Here is an 18,139-nt window from a genome sequence, read left to right on the forward strand (position 1 = left end):
ACCGGGCTAGTCCGCTCGCGCCTCTCGCTCTTCCTCCCTCTTCCGCACCAATTCCCGTTGACAGAGAACGAAAGGCTCATGAAAACGCTTTGGCCAGCCATTGGTAGCCGTGTGGTGGGCCCCTCCGCATACTGAACAAAGGGCCTTGCACTCAAGTTGGGGTTGCGGATTTTTGGTGCCCCATTGGTGGCACAGACGTGTATCTGGCTGAAGGAATGCGGTCTCCCTATACTCGACTTCAAGGCACTTTTCACACACAGGTTCTCTCTTTTTGTACAAGGAGCACGGATACTCCTGTTCGAAGCGGGAAATGTAATAATGGACGTTGTATCCCGCGGACGTGACTACAACAATATTTAAATTACCCAGTCTTGTGCATGCGTAGATCTTGTGTTTTGGTAGAATTAACGATTTAAAAAGCGGATTGGCGCTTCTGTTTTGATGCCCTTGATGGAGTCATCTAGGGGGGAGTCCGTAGAATTGCTGTAGGTACGTCACACTAATAATTTGGGTCTGCCTAACTTTGCTCCCTGCATTAAGTGACCGCTTATATTGTGCTTAGCATAGCGATGTCCTCCACCGTGTCGTAGAGAACACGCATTTTCGTTTGGCGCCACCTGGAATGGGTTCCATTCAGCAGGGCGAGCGACGTCTCGACTAAGTCCAGTTGCGCTAACTTGAGGCCACGTTGTGGTGGCAGAAAGAGTGTAATAGTCCGTTAAAAGGAATCTGGCCTGGGAGCAGTCTTGCGTCTAGTCGAAGGAATTGAAGTTTTCGATTCAGCGGTTACGCCTACCGCTGGCGTGGTTTTCTGCTCCCGCAATCGCTGTGCCTGGGAGACGACATATATCGAATCAGCGTTGGATCTTGAGTCCACCGATTCATTCAAGCTGCCTTCACTTGGGTCTTCTAGGATTCCGTTGTCTTCAGTCTGGTTTTTTCAGTGCTGGGGAGCACCACGCGGCGGCCTCCTGGATGGACGGTTGATCTCTGCATTTGTCGTGCCCGTAGCTTTTCCTACTCCGCTACGACGAGACCAGCTGGCTGGCGTAGATTGGGTACAAAGGCACAGACAGAGAAGCGAAAGGTGTCCTCTGCACAGAAGCCAGCTCTTAATGGCGGTGGTACCGATTCAGACCACGGAACGAAATTAGGGCAGCTTTGTGTAAGAACTGTGCAGACCATGCCTGGAACGTCCGCTCGCTGTAGGACCACGAGACTTCTCCAGAGTTTGTTGGGTTTCTATAGCGAAGAACGGTACTCACCTACACTTAATGTTGAATAATGAAATCACCTCTAAATCAGCGGTGTCAGTGTTGTGAATAGTGGTAATGGATACATAACGTTTATTGTCCAATGATTGTTACTTGGCATAACTCTGGCCTTCCTTATAGCATAAAAACAAGTAATGGTCGTTGCCGCAGCGAAGAAGCAACTGGGCTCCAATGGTGGACTTGAACCGTCGTAGTAGTTGCTGAAAGTGCGCACAGCTTCGCTACTTCTAAGTCCTACGCATTAGTGTAAGCTTTCTTGCATATTTTAGTAAAACTGCAAAAAACAGTGAGTGATCAGCTTACCGAGTTAGTTACATCAAGGTTAATGGTTGCAACAGATTCGTTATATATACGTCAGAAACACATTGGCTTCTAAGAAAGCGACAATGGGGAATTGAAAAACTTCGTTATTTCCAGGAATTGGTTACATGGAGGTTATATGACAACCATGTTGAACTGTAACCTTCAATATAACGGGGTAAAGAAATAGAAAATCTCCTATATCTACTCAACATTTTGGATTATATTACAAAAATTGGCGATAATTTTTTAAACAAGGTTGCCTTTTATTACTCGTGTAACATACCCCTGCGATTGGAGTGCGCGTAAACGAAAGCTTGACGTCTGAGAAGACAAAGTTTAAAAGAAGTTCGGTATTTGGGACAACAGTTACGTAGTAGCTTAAACTTCATTACATTAGTGCACCCGCAAGTTCACAGCTCGCCGACAGTTTTTTATTGAACGAAAAAACGTGGGTTTTGCTTGTATTACACACTCTGATGACTTCTTCCCAATTTCAGGAGATGAAGCACCCATATTACCCGTTACACGTACGTTATGCGTTTTATTCCATAAACACCACCATACGGACGAATGCCTTAAAAAACCAAGGAACAGAGGAGACCGACGTACGACTTCTAGACGGCATAAATGAGGGATGAACGGGGAAGGTTGTCCTCCATAAGCAAAGGGAAAACTTCCGGATCTAAAAGGTAGTGTTACAATGCGATACCATCTCGAAAAACTTGTGCACAAAGTGTCTGGAGACGGTATTCAGGAAGGTTGACTGGAAAAACTTAGGTTGAGGAACAAACGGGGAACACTTGAGCCATTCCAGGTTTGCACACGACACATTCTTGCTCTGTGAATATGCAGAACTCCAAAAAATGATTGCGGAAATACAATGAGATAGCCTAAAAGTAGAACTTAAGTTACATATGAGTAAATATAAGGAAATGATAAATAAATGTGCTGAACACGCCCTTTTCAGCAAATGCAATTTAACACCCGAAGAATGAATACAGTGCTAATAAACGCGTGTTCGTTCTTTGGCTGCGATACATTTCTCAACTTTTTTTACTGCACACCTAAACTTAGCCCATGTCATATTTTGACTCGATTTGCTCTCGATCTTAGGTGGGCTATCTTTCATAATTTTACGGTAAATATTTTGTGCCACGTATGCACGTGTGCATTATCCATTGTGATTCTCGACTTATAATCTCAGTAGCGGCATTGGTTTTCAACATTTCATTTTCAGCGTTAGTTATTCTGACGCTTCCATCGTTTTTTTTGCCCTTCAAAATACGTGACGTGTGTGCGCCTGTTAATGGGAAGTCAATTTTCATGTCCCTTGTCACGCTTATACCTTTTCTTTTTGTGTATTTTATTGCTTTGTCATAAGTTAAAATTTTTGTGCTGCTTGAAACCTTCAGTGGTTTTAGCAGTATTCTAAAGAGAATAAATATACAACGTCTTAAAATTGTACAGTCTAGGGTAAGACCATTCAAGTGACAAAAATGGCACACGTCTTCTATTCCTAAGCGCGTCCTCACCCTCACCCGCTATTTTCTGATGGTTTCAGCAAGAGGACGGCCCCATGCGCAACCTATGCGTAAGTTACTGCGCACCACGGCGCCAAAGCGAACCGGTTGAAACTGTTGCGGCGTAAATGCTCTTTTTGACAAATGCTGTTTTGTGCGACATAATTTCCAGTTGCTAGTTGTTTGCGCTTGCATTCAGCGAACAACATTGGAATGCCGCACACAAACAAGGCAAAGTAAAGTCATGGGTGAAGTGTTATGTTAGGCAGGTGCGGTGGAGTAGACAGTTGCAAAGATAGCCGAGGTAAAAAGAGGGTGTGCTTAAATTGCGGAACATAATTACACATTTAAAATGTTTTCTTTGTGCTCATAGGATGCACCGATTGGCTATATTGACTACAGAATTTGCATCATTACAGGCAAGATATTTTTTGTCTATGACATGTATTAATCGCAAATAAAAAAAAATTGGCGCGGCTTGCACTATGGCTGGAAGGCTGGAGAAATAGGACGGCTGACGGCCCATATCCCTTCGATGGAGACCCGGCTGTTGCACCTCGCATGGAAACCATGTTACCAGAGAAAAGACACGGACAAAGAGAGAAGCAGAAAGCACGATCGCTTGACTTCAAATGAAAAGTTTAATTGGGACACGCAGCCAATAACACTAACAATCGGTGATAAAATTGAAGTTAAAAAATAATGCTGCCAACCAATATGCAGCCATAGTCATGTGCAAACCAACTATGCTAGCTATGTCTCGCGCATGCAGGCCCTCGCAGGACGCCTAGCCTTTTATCCGTAAGAGCGATGGAAGGCATGCTTATACGATTATCTGCGTTCATGTGAATGTCAAGGGCCTCACAAATCTCTCGTTTCAACGGGTCGCACCCGCTACCTAAAGCACATCTGCATAAAATTCCACACGTGCTGGTTTGCGAACTCTGGGCCTGTGTTCCCAACTATGGACGATAATGCAGGTGAACTGGTGAAGGGAACAGCACGCGAGAGATCACACCACGAGCGCCAAGCAGTGTTCTCGAAGGTCGATCTGGCCGATAGAGGGCGCTCTTAAAAACGCAAAAGCAGTCATGTGCTCGGCATGTTTGTGGTCTATTTCTCTAGCTCCTCACGCGGCGGAAGACTACGCGAAGCCAGGACGATGCCGGGTGCTTCTTACTAGGCGGCGCACGCTGACGTGCGTTCGGTATTCTATATGCTAAGTCGGGCCATCGGCACTAAAAGCTTAAACAGCTCTGCTGTTAAAAACAATGACCAATCAGCAACCGTGTAACGCGCCAACGTTGCACTAAATGCGAAGATGAGGGAGTTAACAAATTTCGCTTTAACAGAAGAGCCGTGTACACTTTTCGGTGTGCCATGCAGCCTTACCAGGAAAAACAGCTCAGCCGAGCGCACGTACGCGTGGGTACTCGTCAGCAGTCCTCGGAGTCGGCCTGTGTGTGCTATACAGGGTCCTAACAATCCCCAGTGCTAGGGACGGGGGCATATTGTGACAGGGCACCGGAACATAGAAAAAACCGAAAACGGCACAGTTTATAAGGTTGGTTACGGCAGAAACACGCCGAGTTAGAAGGCGAAGGAAAAACCTAAAAACGGTGCTAAATAATAGCGAAACCGACTGTTAAAAAAAACGAGTCCGTTCGAACGGAAGTCAAGTTAAAAAAACCTTAACAGTCTCACAGGTTGGACAAGCGGCTCGGGAGGGTGCAAATTGGCTGCAGCTCCGTCGGCGCTCCGGCGGAACTTTCTGGAACGTTGTCGGGTCGTGGGGCGCTGGTCCGTGTTGTCATTTCCCTGGTGGTTGCCTTCCAGGCCGTAGCAGGGGAACCGGGTTCTAGAGCGTGCTAAAGCGCTCCTCGTTTGGAAAGGTGTGGAAGCCTGCGGACGAAACAATACAGGCCTGCCACCATAGAAAACTTTCAGCGGGAAGTTCGTGGGGGTGGGGCCGGTAGTTGTGCTTTTTTTCCGAGCTTGCCACCAGTAGCGGATGTGGCGCTAATTTTTCGCGCTATGTCCAAGAGAGGCAGTTGGTATAAGGAATGTTTAAAAATTGGAAGATTTCAGAATAGAATGAAACATTTAAAATAAATTAGCGACCTCTAAAATGGCTACCTCATACGCCTCTACCCCAGACAAAGGCAAACAAAAGAATCTCAAACCGAATGAAAATGGTGAAAAAGTACTACTCGTGTTGTCAGTAGTGCCGTCACGTGATAGTAGATCGGCTCCAAGAAGCATTTAAAATTACTTAAGAAATGTAATAAGGTTGCTTCTGGTGGCCACTTCATGGTTGTGTTGTGTTCTTTGATGGTGGTGTGTGCATAAACGTTTCTTTTTGCTGAACATGCTGACGATTCATGAATGTGGCTGCAAATTTTGTCGTTTGCAAAGATCTTGCTCATAAAGAATTCTTGTTTCACAATCTTTCGAAGTTTTGACATGTGGCTAACTTCAGGACAGAGAGACAGACAGGCAGACTCACCAAAATGTTTCTGTTTAGGGATCAATACCCTGCCGCTGTCTAGGCGACAGCACTACGTCTTTAACTTTTGACATGTCACTGGCATGGATCGTAAACAAGTTGAAATGTCTCAGGCCCCAAAAAGCAATGTTTATAGTAAAATATTTTAAAGACGATAGTCTTCCTTAGGCTACTTAAACCCAGAAATTTTGGTCTGTCTGTATGTCTGTCTGTCCTTTTTTTTTTCTTTATTGCCTTCTTTGACAGGATGACAAAACAAAGACACACGTAACTGATAATCTGCACACTCAATACTCAATACAAATACTAGAACTGCAGCCCTTCTTGGGCAAGCGGGGTGATTTCAATATTGTTTCATTACCAGCAATGCTTCAATTGTGGGTAGCCACTCGGGTTTAGAGGGCTGAAGTTTCAGTATCTGCACAAAACAACCTATTGAATCTTTGAAGTAGTGCCTGATGAGCCTGGCATCTGGGTCGGAGTAACGTACCGCCATCCTGTTTCTCCAGATGCTATGTAGTCCATACAGCATAATTGTGTCAAGCGGCACACCGCCCTCATTTTCAACGTTCAAAAACCTAATACCGTAAGCATCGACAGGCAAATCGTTTTTGAGTGTTCGCTGTAGGATGTCCCAAAAGAACACCGCTCCCCAACAGTCCAAGTACACGTGCTCAATTGTTTCTGGCTTTCGACACAGAAAACAGTGCACACCTCATGGCACAAACCATCCCTTTTCCTCCATCCAGGTCTTTACTTCCAGTGTTCTAGTATGAAGTTTAAAAAAGAAAGATTTCACTCCACCTGGGACCGTCATTATTTTCACTCGCTTAAGTACATCTCTCTCGGGCCTTAGATTACAGTTGCTGCGGTATATTGGCACTGGCAATACACTCTCGACGATATCTTTGTACAGTTTCTTCCGACTCACCCCGCTTAAGTACTTTAAAGAAAAACGTACTGAAAAAAACCGGTATGACCACACCACCTCCTTAAAAAATCCACGTACAGTTCCCCTCATGTACTCAGAGCTCACAACAAATTCAGGCAAAAGTTTTCCAAGTCGCGCTGACAAACCGTCTGTCCGTCTGTCTGTCTGTGACTCGATTCAGCCACCAGGCCAAAGTAAAACAATGCCTGCGCAATAGTCTTATATAGTCACAACTAAATGTGCCCGTCTAAGTCCGGTGTAATGTTGATACTTGTCAATATTGTTAAAAAACAACACGACATTATGCATATATAAGAAAACAAATTAGTACAGAAGTGATATTTGCAGCGTTCCTTTATAAAAAATCGTACATGTTTGATTTTGACGAGAATAAATACTTCATCAACTGAACAAAAAAATATCACTCTGCCGTCGCCTGCTGTCTCTCGCGCCATATAGCTTCTGGCGGCATTTGATGAAATCAAGGGGCAACAGTTACGAAAGGTTCCACAAGATAGGTTCCACGTTCTGCTTGGAACGCGCGTGGACTAGGGAAATGCCGCTCTATAAACGTTGAAAGAGGGCGCCTCGATTGACGCGCGTCCTCGCCGTGTATACGGCAGCGTTGGCATCGAGACACCCGGTTTGGAGCAGTGGAACGCGGGAAATTTAAAATGATTTAAGGAAACCTTTGGCGTCTTTACCTTGCGAGGAGCGTGACGCAAGAGGAACAACATGAGAGGTGAGCGGGAAAGCGAAGGGAGGCATTTACTTGGCAAAAGTCGGTAAAGATTGCCGCCTTTTGACGACATTTGCAACAAAAGAAGCAGATACGCGGCCAATTTTTTGTAGTATTATTAGTAATAAAAACGAATATACCGAAAATATTTATTGGCAAATTATTATTGGGAGCTTTAAGCAAGATGAATACGAAGAACATCGTTACCTTATTTTGTGGATTTTGGTTTGAAGTACAAAAAAAGCTACGTTGCGAGCCGAGCAAGCTAGGAGGAGAACTCCGCTAACTGACATGGCGGCGCACACAAAAACACGCAATCGGAGCGACACATTTCGCCTTGCTATATAATAGGATGTAACCCTTAGGATGTAACCCTGTGGACGCAGTAACGCTGTTATTCCCAGCTACGGAGCAGTCACCAGCAGGTAAGGCACCCTATGCGGCACACGGGCGCTCTGTTACCGCGCTGAGTTCGATTCCTCGTCATAGCGGCTCCAAGAAAACAGGAAAATATCCCCTTTCGGACAGGTCACCTTGCGGTCGTAGCATTTCACATTTGCAATCCATGCCAAGTACTCAGCTGTTCTTAGCAATTTGACTGCGAAGGTTTGTTTTCTTTATGTTTCGATTTCGGTCTTAGCTTTTATTTCTGTAAAAGGAATGCTTGCGAACGCTAAATATGTCACCCAGTCGACGCTTCTATACAGGAGAAAAGGGTACAAAAGCCGGAAATCAGCAGAAATATAGCTTACGCGACCAGTTCAGGCATGGAGGGGGTACTGATCGCAATACTGGGTTAATCTAGGGGGTATTATCTGCCCGTTTTCCTGCGCTGTAGCACCGCCCATGATTTTCCAAGTTCGAGGGCTGTCCCCTTGCGCGTTTCATGAAGTGTCCTTTTGCATCACGAGAAAATTATGAGCGAATCAATAATAAGAAATTCCCGCCTCCTTTGGAATTTATAAGCAAAGATTTTTTTGCCGAATGATGAATATTCTGAAGAGCGTTGGTGTGGGCATTCTCTCGGTACGCCAATTAGCAAGACGCTGCCGTTTCACTACTTTTGACCATTTGTGTTGGTTCAAAGCACACCGTGCGAGGACCTGAAAATTCTACCGTGAAGTCAGCCTCTCCGCCATTGGCAAAACATTGCGAGGAATGCGGCTGTTCAGTTTCTTGAAACGTTGCCCGGCTTATTAGCTCAGTGTTGCGAGTGTGCCATGGTGATCGTGGCATACTTGCGCATCACGCAAGCATAAACAAGATGAGCGCGCATAAGCCTGTGTCTTTCGAGAATGGGAATCGAGGTGCCGGAAATCATTCTTGGGACCTTGTGTATCGAAGGAAAGGAAATGATTGGAATATTTCCGGTACATATTCCGATTAGCGTTTCTTTTGGCCTTTTTGCTCATTTCTTTCCATTTCTTTTTCCGCATATGTGTTCGCTCGCCCCCAATGATGTGTGTTGGGGAGTTTTAAACGCGTCATTTACGTCAGCGTGTTCGCAGCATAGTCATGCATCCTTTATTTTTAATCCTGAACTTGCCGCTGTTTCCGCAACGAACTCACCTCTTTCGGTTCCACAAGTCTGTACAATGCAGTGAAATTACTAAGCCATACGCCTATAATGCGCAGCTTTTCTTTAAACTTGCGAGGAAGCGAGTGGGCCTACCTGAGACTGTTTTTATTCGGAACCAGTAGTTAATTATGTTACGTAGAAGCGGCAATGGGTGGCGGATGGGCGGCAGATAGGTCGCGGATGGCACATGAAATGGCCGGCTATTTGAAAGTGGACAAAACGGGCCATTTAATGTCCCAAATGACAGTAAACTTCTTATGTTGCCCCTACCAACACAATCACTTATTGAGTTTATTGTGAACTTAAAAAAAAGTTCTTAAAAAAAGGCTCTAACCAGCGGCTACTAGAGCGCAAGACAATCTAACAACCTGTAAACTAGCAAACCTGAGTAACTTTATGGGACTTAAGGTGAACCTCGCGAAATGGTTTCCGCCTTCGGGAAATAAAGTGTGCTAAAAAAATTACACCATCTGCCCGTGGGGAACTCTAATGAGGATGCGAAGCATCGTGGCGGTTCCGTGTGGTTCCATTGCGTTGCCGTTACGTTGAGTGATCTGGTTTTTAGTAGCGCCAGAGGGAATTCCGCGTCCGGGTCCACACCGGTAGCAAAGGCACGCATGTGCTGTTGTGTTACGGTGAGTAGGCGGTGGGTCTCGAGGCGCCGAAACTCGTCCATCATGTTCTTGTCGATGTTGTCTCTGTGGTAGAATCGGTAGTCTCCGTCAGCTTTGGTGAGGTAAAGGTTGTTGACATTGGTGCACCGGCTGAGAGCAATGTACACGCTCTCCTCTTCGCAGCTTTGTCTTCTCGTTCTTCTTCTTCTTCGGCGGTTCCCCTACGGGGAGATGACGACGGTGGTTGAACGCGAATCTATCTCGTGATGGATTCTTTGGTTGGCCAATCCCTAGGGGCATCCTGCCACAATCAGCGTCAGAGGCACTGCGGACGGGGCTGGTTGAGCGGCAAGGCGCGTGGCGCTTCCCGCCACAGCTTTCCCACGGGAAATTCAGCATCCCCCTTTAAAGTTTTCAGTTCGTCGTTTCCGTTGACGTTCAGCTTCGCGTGCCTTCGTTGTATCAGTAGCTTCTTGACGTAGTTTGAATAAGTCAAGGACATAAGGCGCGTTCGTAGCACTTGCTCTTGTTCCGGATTTGTAGCGTAGTGGGAAGAGCACCACGTACCTACCGTTGCGACCAGGGAGTCGTGGGATCGAAACCGGTCGCCGCTAACTATTTCTTTTTTATATAGTGTAGTATCGCGGAGCTGTGGGGGTAAGGAGGAGAGTTGCGCATGCGCAGTGTCAGTGTGGACGGCGCCGCCATCAACGACGGAGGACCAGGCGAGCCTAAGAAATGCTCCGCATTTAAAACATGTATTCAGTACTAAAGTCTGCATGTGGCTTATCTCAGGTAAGCCTGGATATGGAAAGCAAAAGCTTGGCTTAGCCTGTTAGGGGCGAAACCCCAAGGGATCTCGGGCTCCCGACGTCTTGTGTCGTAGTCATCAGCATCTCATGTAGTCATCATTGTAATAAAACTTCGGGACACTCGTTTTCGCACCCCTCACGCTTGCAAGTAACGTGCACTCGAAGTGTATAACCGGTTAAAAATGACCAAAAGAATTGTTGAACGCTCTCTGTACACTTCAGCAATTGTCAAGCGCAAGCAGAAGCTGTTTGTGAACGGGCTATTATTGGTTGCGCACGCAAGCACCCAAGTGCTCTCTAAGCTAGGCCTTATCGGCTTCGGTAGTCGGTAGAGGCAACAAAAGGAACATTGACAAAGGCAACAAGAGGCAACAAAACGAACATTGACCTGGTGCCGGGGCCTCGTTGATCAAAGAGGACCAGGCTGCTGAGCAGGGCGATGAGCGGGCCTTGTACTGCGCTCGCATTCGCCCGTGCAACTACCCCAAGCTGTGGCATATAGGTTATGCAGATTGCTTAAAACCGGTGCAACGCAAGAGGGGTCCCACCCTCAGGAAGCGCACAATCGCACCGCTCACCGTTGCTTCTCCGGCATCCTACCAGAGCACGCCGTTATGAAAGAGAGAGAGAATTACAATCTTTGAATTCACAAATGCACTGCATGCTTCGCTCCTTCTCGGCTTTCTGGTTAGGTGAGATGGGCAGGGAAATTTTTCTTGTTTTCACTTGTCTGACCTTTGATATAGCTGTAATTATTAAACTGTTCGTCATAAGCCTGCCTTTGTGTACGCTTGTGTTACGGCTTCCTGTGATTTCTGAGCCAAACAGCTCAATGTACAACATCCTCGGGAGGTCAGAAGCGGCTTCGCGACGACGGCCTAAAGTCTCCAGTTCCTGCGCGACATTGCGGAAGATCGGCCGGCTTCTCTCTAATAAATGGGATAAATTGTATGCACGCGGAGAGTCACGTGGTCAAGAGCGAACTAGCTTCGGAGAGAGCACGCTCCAATGGTGAACGCGGCAAACGCGAACGTAGCCGTCGGCGGAGCTCCGGCTGGCGAGTGACGTGATGCATTGCAAAGGGTATGGGGCAACTGCGGTCTAACGACGATAAAATTCACCGCGACGGCGAAACCACTCCACAAGATTAGCAAAGCTTTGTTTTAAATAATAGGAAGGATAATTACGCAAGTAGCAAATAACTGGGTAGCAAATCAAGTTCCCTCTTATACCGTACGTGTTGGGCCACCAAGGGTGATTGTGAAAGGCTCCATCTCATAGTACCCAAATTAAGAAAGAAACATGACCGGGGTGTCCTACGACCAGGGTGAAGGTAAATGCCGGTGTATTAGACGGCCTCACGCGACAGGCGGGCTGAGAACGTATTTAAAATATTATATTTAGCGCCTTCTCGCGTATTTTGCGAACCTTTAGGTGAACTCGCAGGTTTAAACAAGCAATTCCTGTGTTGTGCCCTACTCCCGTCCCTGGCGTCCAGGTATCCCGCCAGCCAAGCGCCGCGCTGCTACACCACATTTGTGACTTCCACCGGCATTTATAGCCCGCCTGCCCCGCGCCTTTCACACGCGAAATCAGGCCCGCGTGGTCGAGCTAAATGAGAGCGGAAAAGGCGAATGGGAAACAGCCAAGGCCAAGCAAAACGAATGATAGTACGAGGCGGAGATGAAACAAACGTCATTGCCGTACATGGTTGGACACCCTTCGACCCCTAATGTATAATATTCACCACTCATCAACGTAGTCACCCACCATCTGGTGTAGCAAGCCTTGTCCCTAGCAGGGCTGACCTCACCAGTTTACATTAAAGAGTCTTTCTCTCTCTCTCTCTCTCTCTCTCTCACCCTTTGACCGGTCCCGTGCTGTCGCTACTGGGTCAAAATGGTAAACATATAGCTGTTTTGGTGTCCCACAAGACTCAGCAATGCAAAATAGATAAGGTGATTCAAACTTAGCGAGTAAACCGTGTTCCGACGAAAATTATAACTCGGTCTTGCTACAGTGAGTTGCTGCGGTGGCCAGGGAGTGGACCAAAATGGCGGGGCCAACGGGTACGTGCCACTCCCCTCCCACTGCAGCGGACACCGTGAATTGAGGCACTCCAGCAACGAAAGGAGCGGAGTGACAACGCGGCTTAGAAGGACACTGATTAGCAGAAAGTAGAGATACAGGTCGTCGCTGGGGGGTGGCGTCGTATGTGTTTTAGCTTTAGAGTTCCTCTATATAGCTCCCCTCTGGGGAGCTGAGTTGCATGTCCATCCGCCATCTTGAGTTCAAGATCGTGCGGGAAAGCCACCCGTCTCGCATGTAGGAGCTGCCGGGGGGCCTTCCTGCCGAACTTGAACCCGCGGCCGGGGGCAATCAGACGCGCAACTCTCGCGCTACGCGATATACAGGAACTCTATTTCACGTTTGTCGGCGGCTCGACATGAGCTTGAAATTCACGGTCCGCCTGCCACCTAAACTTCGACTTCTCGCGGTTGGCGCGTTGGCGTACTGCTGCTGCATCGGGCCGTCTAAGGTTAACTCCTGCTCACGAGTACCTGGCTGCTTGCTTGCGTCTCTTCAGCAAGTGGTCTGGCCCGCCTACGGACCTTTGCACATCAAGCAGCGTGAAACGGGGTACGAATAAACAAGGTCGGTACGAGGCGGCGGAGCAGTGTAAAATGTGAAAAAAACGCCGGTTTATCCGGTCCACGGTCCGTTGTATGAAGCGGACCACGTTGCCCCAAGCGTCGTATCATCGGTGGTTTTAAAGCACTGTTTCTATTGGGAGTTTGCCGTTACCACGCAGATCCTTCGTAAGAAGCGGGTCGTCGTGAGTCCGGGGCACGTATCAGCGGTGATCCGCTATAGCTACTTTGAGTTCGGGGCGAGGTGGGGGTTGTACTTTAGAATTGAGCATTCCAAGGTTTCAAAGGGTTTATCTTGTAGTACTTATAGGCCTTTTTGGGGCTTAAGCCATTTTGAAAACACAATCCCCAACTGGAATTATTCAAGAAGAGACAAAGGCCTTTGCTTGCACCGTTTTTTGTACCAATCTTCGTTTGACGGTTCGCCTCGACCTCGGCGACGTCAATAGGAGGTTATGTGGGGTTCGGAGCTGCATTTTCGCTTTGGAAGGGACCATTGCGTAGTGAAAATTTAAAGAGCAACAAATTTAGACACAAGACGAATGACACAGGGACAAGCGCTCCCTGTGTCATCGCTTGTCCCTGTGTCATTCGTCTTGTGTCTATATTTGTTGCGCTTTAAATTTTCACTATGGAGTACCAACTAGCTCGAACCCTCACGTTGTTAAGGACCATTGCTGGCTGCTTTCAGCGTCATCACTTACGTTCTGCATGGGCGGCTTGCACCACTAAATCCTCTCCTCTGCAGACGTATACTCGCGGTCTTGTTCCGCGTGTATCTCAGCAGTAACCACAGAGAGCATCTGAGCGGAGTTCCAGCCCCCCTACAACATTGGTCGAGGCTGTAGCCCTTAAACCTGCACACCTCGGCTTAAGTGTTGCAGTGGCAAGGCTTGATTAGAGGAGTGTCAGGCCGAAATGAAGAGCTACCGCGATGAAGAGGATTGTGTAGGTGCTTTTAAAATTTTTGTAATAAAATGCGCTTACCTTAGGCTCTCAAAAACACCGTGCCGGCTCAGAAATCAAAGCCGCAGTCGCACATCAAGTTATTTTCAGGTACGCTGGTGATCTCTGCAGAAAAAGTGCACGCAGAAAGGCGTTGCCAGTTCACAACTCTCTTAGCACCATTCACTGCTTCCCATAGTGCAGTAGCAAGCTTGGTTTTCTCTGCTCTGCCCTACATCCTAGAGGAGCGGCTGATCCGAGGAACATTCCGAGGTGGTGGATGCGCTCCAGAAGAACATTTCTTAGCCGTCGTAAGGGTCTAGCGGTACCGAATATAAGGTCCTAGCGGTACCGAATATAACGAAACTTCACCCAACGCTACCTTAGGTACGCTTTGAACTTCATTGCACTAAGATGGCGATAATCGAATCCACCTAAACTAACCGACTGTTCGAGCAGTGCTCCTAGTGCTGAGGACAGCGAAGGCACTACTGGTATTGATGTAGGATATGAGGCAGTTGCGGCTGCTTCTGGCGAACAGAAACCCTTCTAGTGCATGTTTATGGACGTGTTGGGTCAGTACAATCACGTCCGTATCATTGCCAAATGTAGAGCTTAGACAATATGGATGTTTCCGTTAAGTGGCAATGTTGATCGAGAGCTGGAGGTTCGGGTCATAGCACGGTGCCGCCTGCTCTTACATCAGAGCAGGCACTGGGTGGCACCCACAATGGTGCTGAACATTTTTGGAGGGACCGCTTGCAGGGCTGCCCCCAGAATTTTTTTTCGATGTGGGGATGCTGTCGCGGGAGCAAGGGCGGCAATGCTGAAACTTCATATTGGCTGATTTTCGCATATCATTTGTGCCTATCGGTGACGTACTGTGTGTTTCATTCATAAATGGAACACATTACTTTCATTTTCGCGAGCAAGCCCTTGCTCCGTTCACGATCAAACTTCAGACAATGGTCGTATTTTGTGATCTGCTGTGTTCGACACCGGGAACAACGACGGTACTTACCTGTGTGTACTAAAAATAAATAGAAACTGTTTGCGCTCATGGGAAAAAGGGGCCAGTTCACGGTGGTATTTGAACGACGGCTCCACCTCCGATATGCCAAACGAAACACGCGATGGCGATGCACGCTAGGAAGGAGTCAATTGAGGTAGCAGACGATCAGAAGAACTAGTTACGTAAAGTTTAATACGAACTATGAAGTATTCCCGTGTTTCATCATTGTCAATACTAGTAATCTGGTGTGAGATCGTCCGTCGTCTTCTCTGCCACGTTACTCTGCTTTGGGAAATACGAGTAACGCGTGAGAAAATCATTCACAGCAGACCAAACGGCAGGTTGCTCACCTGCAGTTAATGATCTCATGACGCCATTTCACCATTACAGACACCACGCAAGGAATAGTAAAAGTGAAATCACAGCAAAGCAAAAAATCATGCAACCCTCTGCGTAACGGCGATTGTGGTTCAAAGCGAAGCTTTCTCGTGATGTATTCTTGGCGAATCCCCCACTGCGATTAGGTGCTAATGGGAAGGTATCCACCACTTTGAATACGAACAGCAACTCCAAGGTGAGCACTCCGTAGGCCTGACGTTTGTGTTTGGCGTGTACAGCGCCTATCGGTACCTGCTGCATGGCGTTTGCTTTGACCATGACGAAATAAAGCATTAGTATAGATGCCGGCATGATTACGCGAGAAACTCAGGTTCGATTCCGGCCAACGAAAGCGTTTTGTAGCGTGAGCTACGCTGGCAGAGGTTGAGCAGTTTTCCGTGGCTGCTGGAGAGCCGTGCTGCACATGCGCCAGGAGCAGTGACGTCGCACGGCACACAGAAGGTTGCTCGCTGCCCGGCGTCTCTCAAACACCCCACGCGCCCAGCGTCTTTGCCGACCTCCGTTTCACACGTGGTGGCCCGGTCCACTTGGTGATCTCACGAGGGATGGCCGGGTGAGGAACCGATGGCTCGTGTGTCGCAGCAACACTGGCATGCGCCTGTGGAACCTGCTTAGCTATGGGGCGATTGGTCATGCTGCGCCGGAGCCGCTTGATGTACATGTGTCACATGTGTCACATAAATGTACATGTGCCACGCGTATATCGTTTGTGTGTCATTGAAGCAGCAATAAGCATGATAGTCAAGCTAATCCTAGACACTCACGAAAGGTAAGAATAAACAGCTGAACGTTAGCTCACGGTTCGTATGTTTTGGCATAGCCGAGCTACGCCACTGCTGATTATTTTATTTCGCTTCACCCACAATCATTGTTCACCTTCGTCAGGGAAAGTTAACTTTCCTTGAAGGTATATTGACATACAACGTCATCAGTGAGGACAATAATGCTTCTTTTTAAAACGTGAACAATGAATCGGGGGACCAATTTCGGAATTTCGGGTAGCCTGGCTCATAAGATGACAAATGATCAGATGCCAGATGACTCGTACTGACAACGATAAACCGCAGGAATAGTTTATGATGCGTATCAGCTTTTATGTAACTATTTGTGGCCTTGAAAACTGGCTGGCACTAAGGTAGATTGGAGTGCATTGATGTATATGTAAATTTTTCCTTCGCAGAAACTTATTCAATTTTAAAGAGTTTCCTTAAACCTTGACGATTAACGCCTATTCATCAATTCGAGTCGTTGATTAATCCGCTGTCGTGGTAGAAACGGATAGTTAACAGGTTAGCTTAATTGGTAGAGTGACTGCGCTAGAAAGGCGGTGGTCCCGCGTTTGAATACTGGACTTGGACGAATTTTTCTTCAAATGCAAAGTTTCTGAAAAATCCCAACAAATTTTCTTTGTACCCGTGTGGACGCATGGAGGTGGATGCCAAATTCTGCTTCGCGGTAACTTACTCCGCATAGGTATTATCCCGAAAATCTGGTCGATTCACGAAAGAGGTTTTCTGATCGTCTGCTTGCGCAATCGCCTTCGCACGTGGCGTTTTGCATATCCAAGGTGGCGCCTTTCAAGATCAATTTGCAGTTTCAAATTGGCCTTCATTTATCTAAAGGCTAAAATCGGTTTGATTTATTTTCAGAATAAAAAGGAACATGCACTGTTCACGATGTTAAACAAAGTAAAACACAATATTCGCCCTCCGTCTGAAGTTCGAGCGCTAACGGAGCAGTGGTTCACTCGGGAAATGTTTTTCTATGCCATTTATCATAATAACATCATCTTTAAAGAAAGATAACCAAGTGAAGATCAGGCCTGCGTACGGTAACCTGTATCCGACCGGTCCCAAGCTCGTGCGCAGAGCGGGAGAGACCGACTAGACGCATGGGCAGGTGCACCGACCCTGTGCAGGGCGCGGTACCGGGACCGGTGCCGTATTCCGCATACCGACGAGCTTAGGTTTGTAGCGGTGCGGTTGTAGCAAGCATTTGCACTAGATTCTTTATATGAGGTGTCGATTTGATGTCAGGGAGCAGCGAAAATAGTACTGAAGGGAACTGCACCAAGGGTGAAAATCGGCGCGCGATGTCGTGCGTCGCTTGTTGCTCTCATTGCGGCGAACCTCTGCGTGCTCTTTTCCCCCTCACCGCCCCTCAAAGTGGCCACTCAACCCCTTTACACATGCGAAATGCATGCTACAATCGCGCCACTGCAAACCTAAGCTCGTCGGTAAGCGGAATTCGGCACCGGCTATCAGCTTTGCTATTTTTCGCTGATAAAATGACACTTTCGAATTACCCTTTTTTCTACATTAAACCCTTCTCCGAAATGTAATTACTGGTTAACAAAGGGAACAAAATGTCGGATTATAAGTTTTGGATAACCTGCCACAGATAATCCAGCGTTTTATCAGTGGTAGTTAGCTGCCTTCGCATGTCGCTGCACCGTGACTACGAGACCTACCCATGGTTGTCAGCTAAATAGTTGTTCAGGGTAGGAGCTATTTCTGTCGTGACCTTTAAGCCAAAGAGGCAATTTCTATCCACGCTAATAGTCTTTTGTGTCGGGCACAAGCGTGAATTGCGCTGAGTGCTTCTCGCGGGGTTCTGTACATCCTTAAAGAGATCCTTAACCTCTTCCTACTGGTTGCTCCTGACATGATAACACCAGAAGTGTCGGCGCAATAGAAGGTAGGAACGCATGGTCGCATCTTGATGGCCGTCGAAGGTAGTTGCTGGCTTCGGAGCGAAAGGAGAAGATCGACTTCGACAGGGAGCAAGTGGGAGACTTCGGTCACTGGGCTAATGGCCTACGGGACACATCAGTGCGAGGAGCACAAGTAGCGGG

Source organism: Haemaphysalis longicornis, unplaced genomic scaffold (assembly GCF_048455015.1).
Source record: "Haemaphysalis longicornis isolate Haplotype H1 unplaced genomic scaffold, Haemaphysalis longicornis Haplotype H1 scaffold_13, whole genome shotgun sequence".
Lineage (NCBI taxonomy): Eukaryota > Metazoa > Arthropoda > Arachnida > Ixodida > Ixodidae > Haemaphysalis > Haemaphysalis longicornis.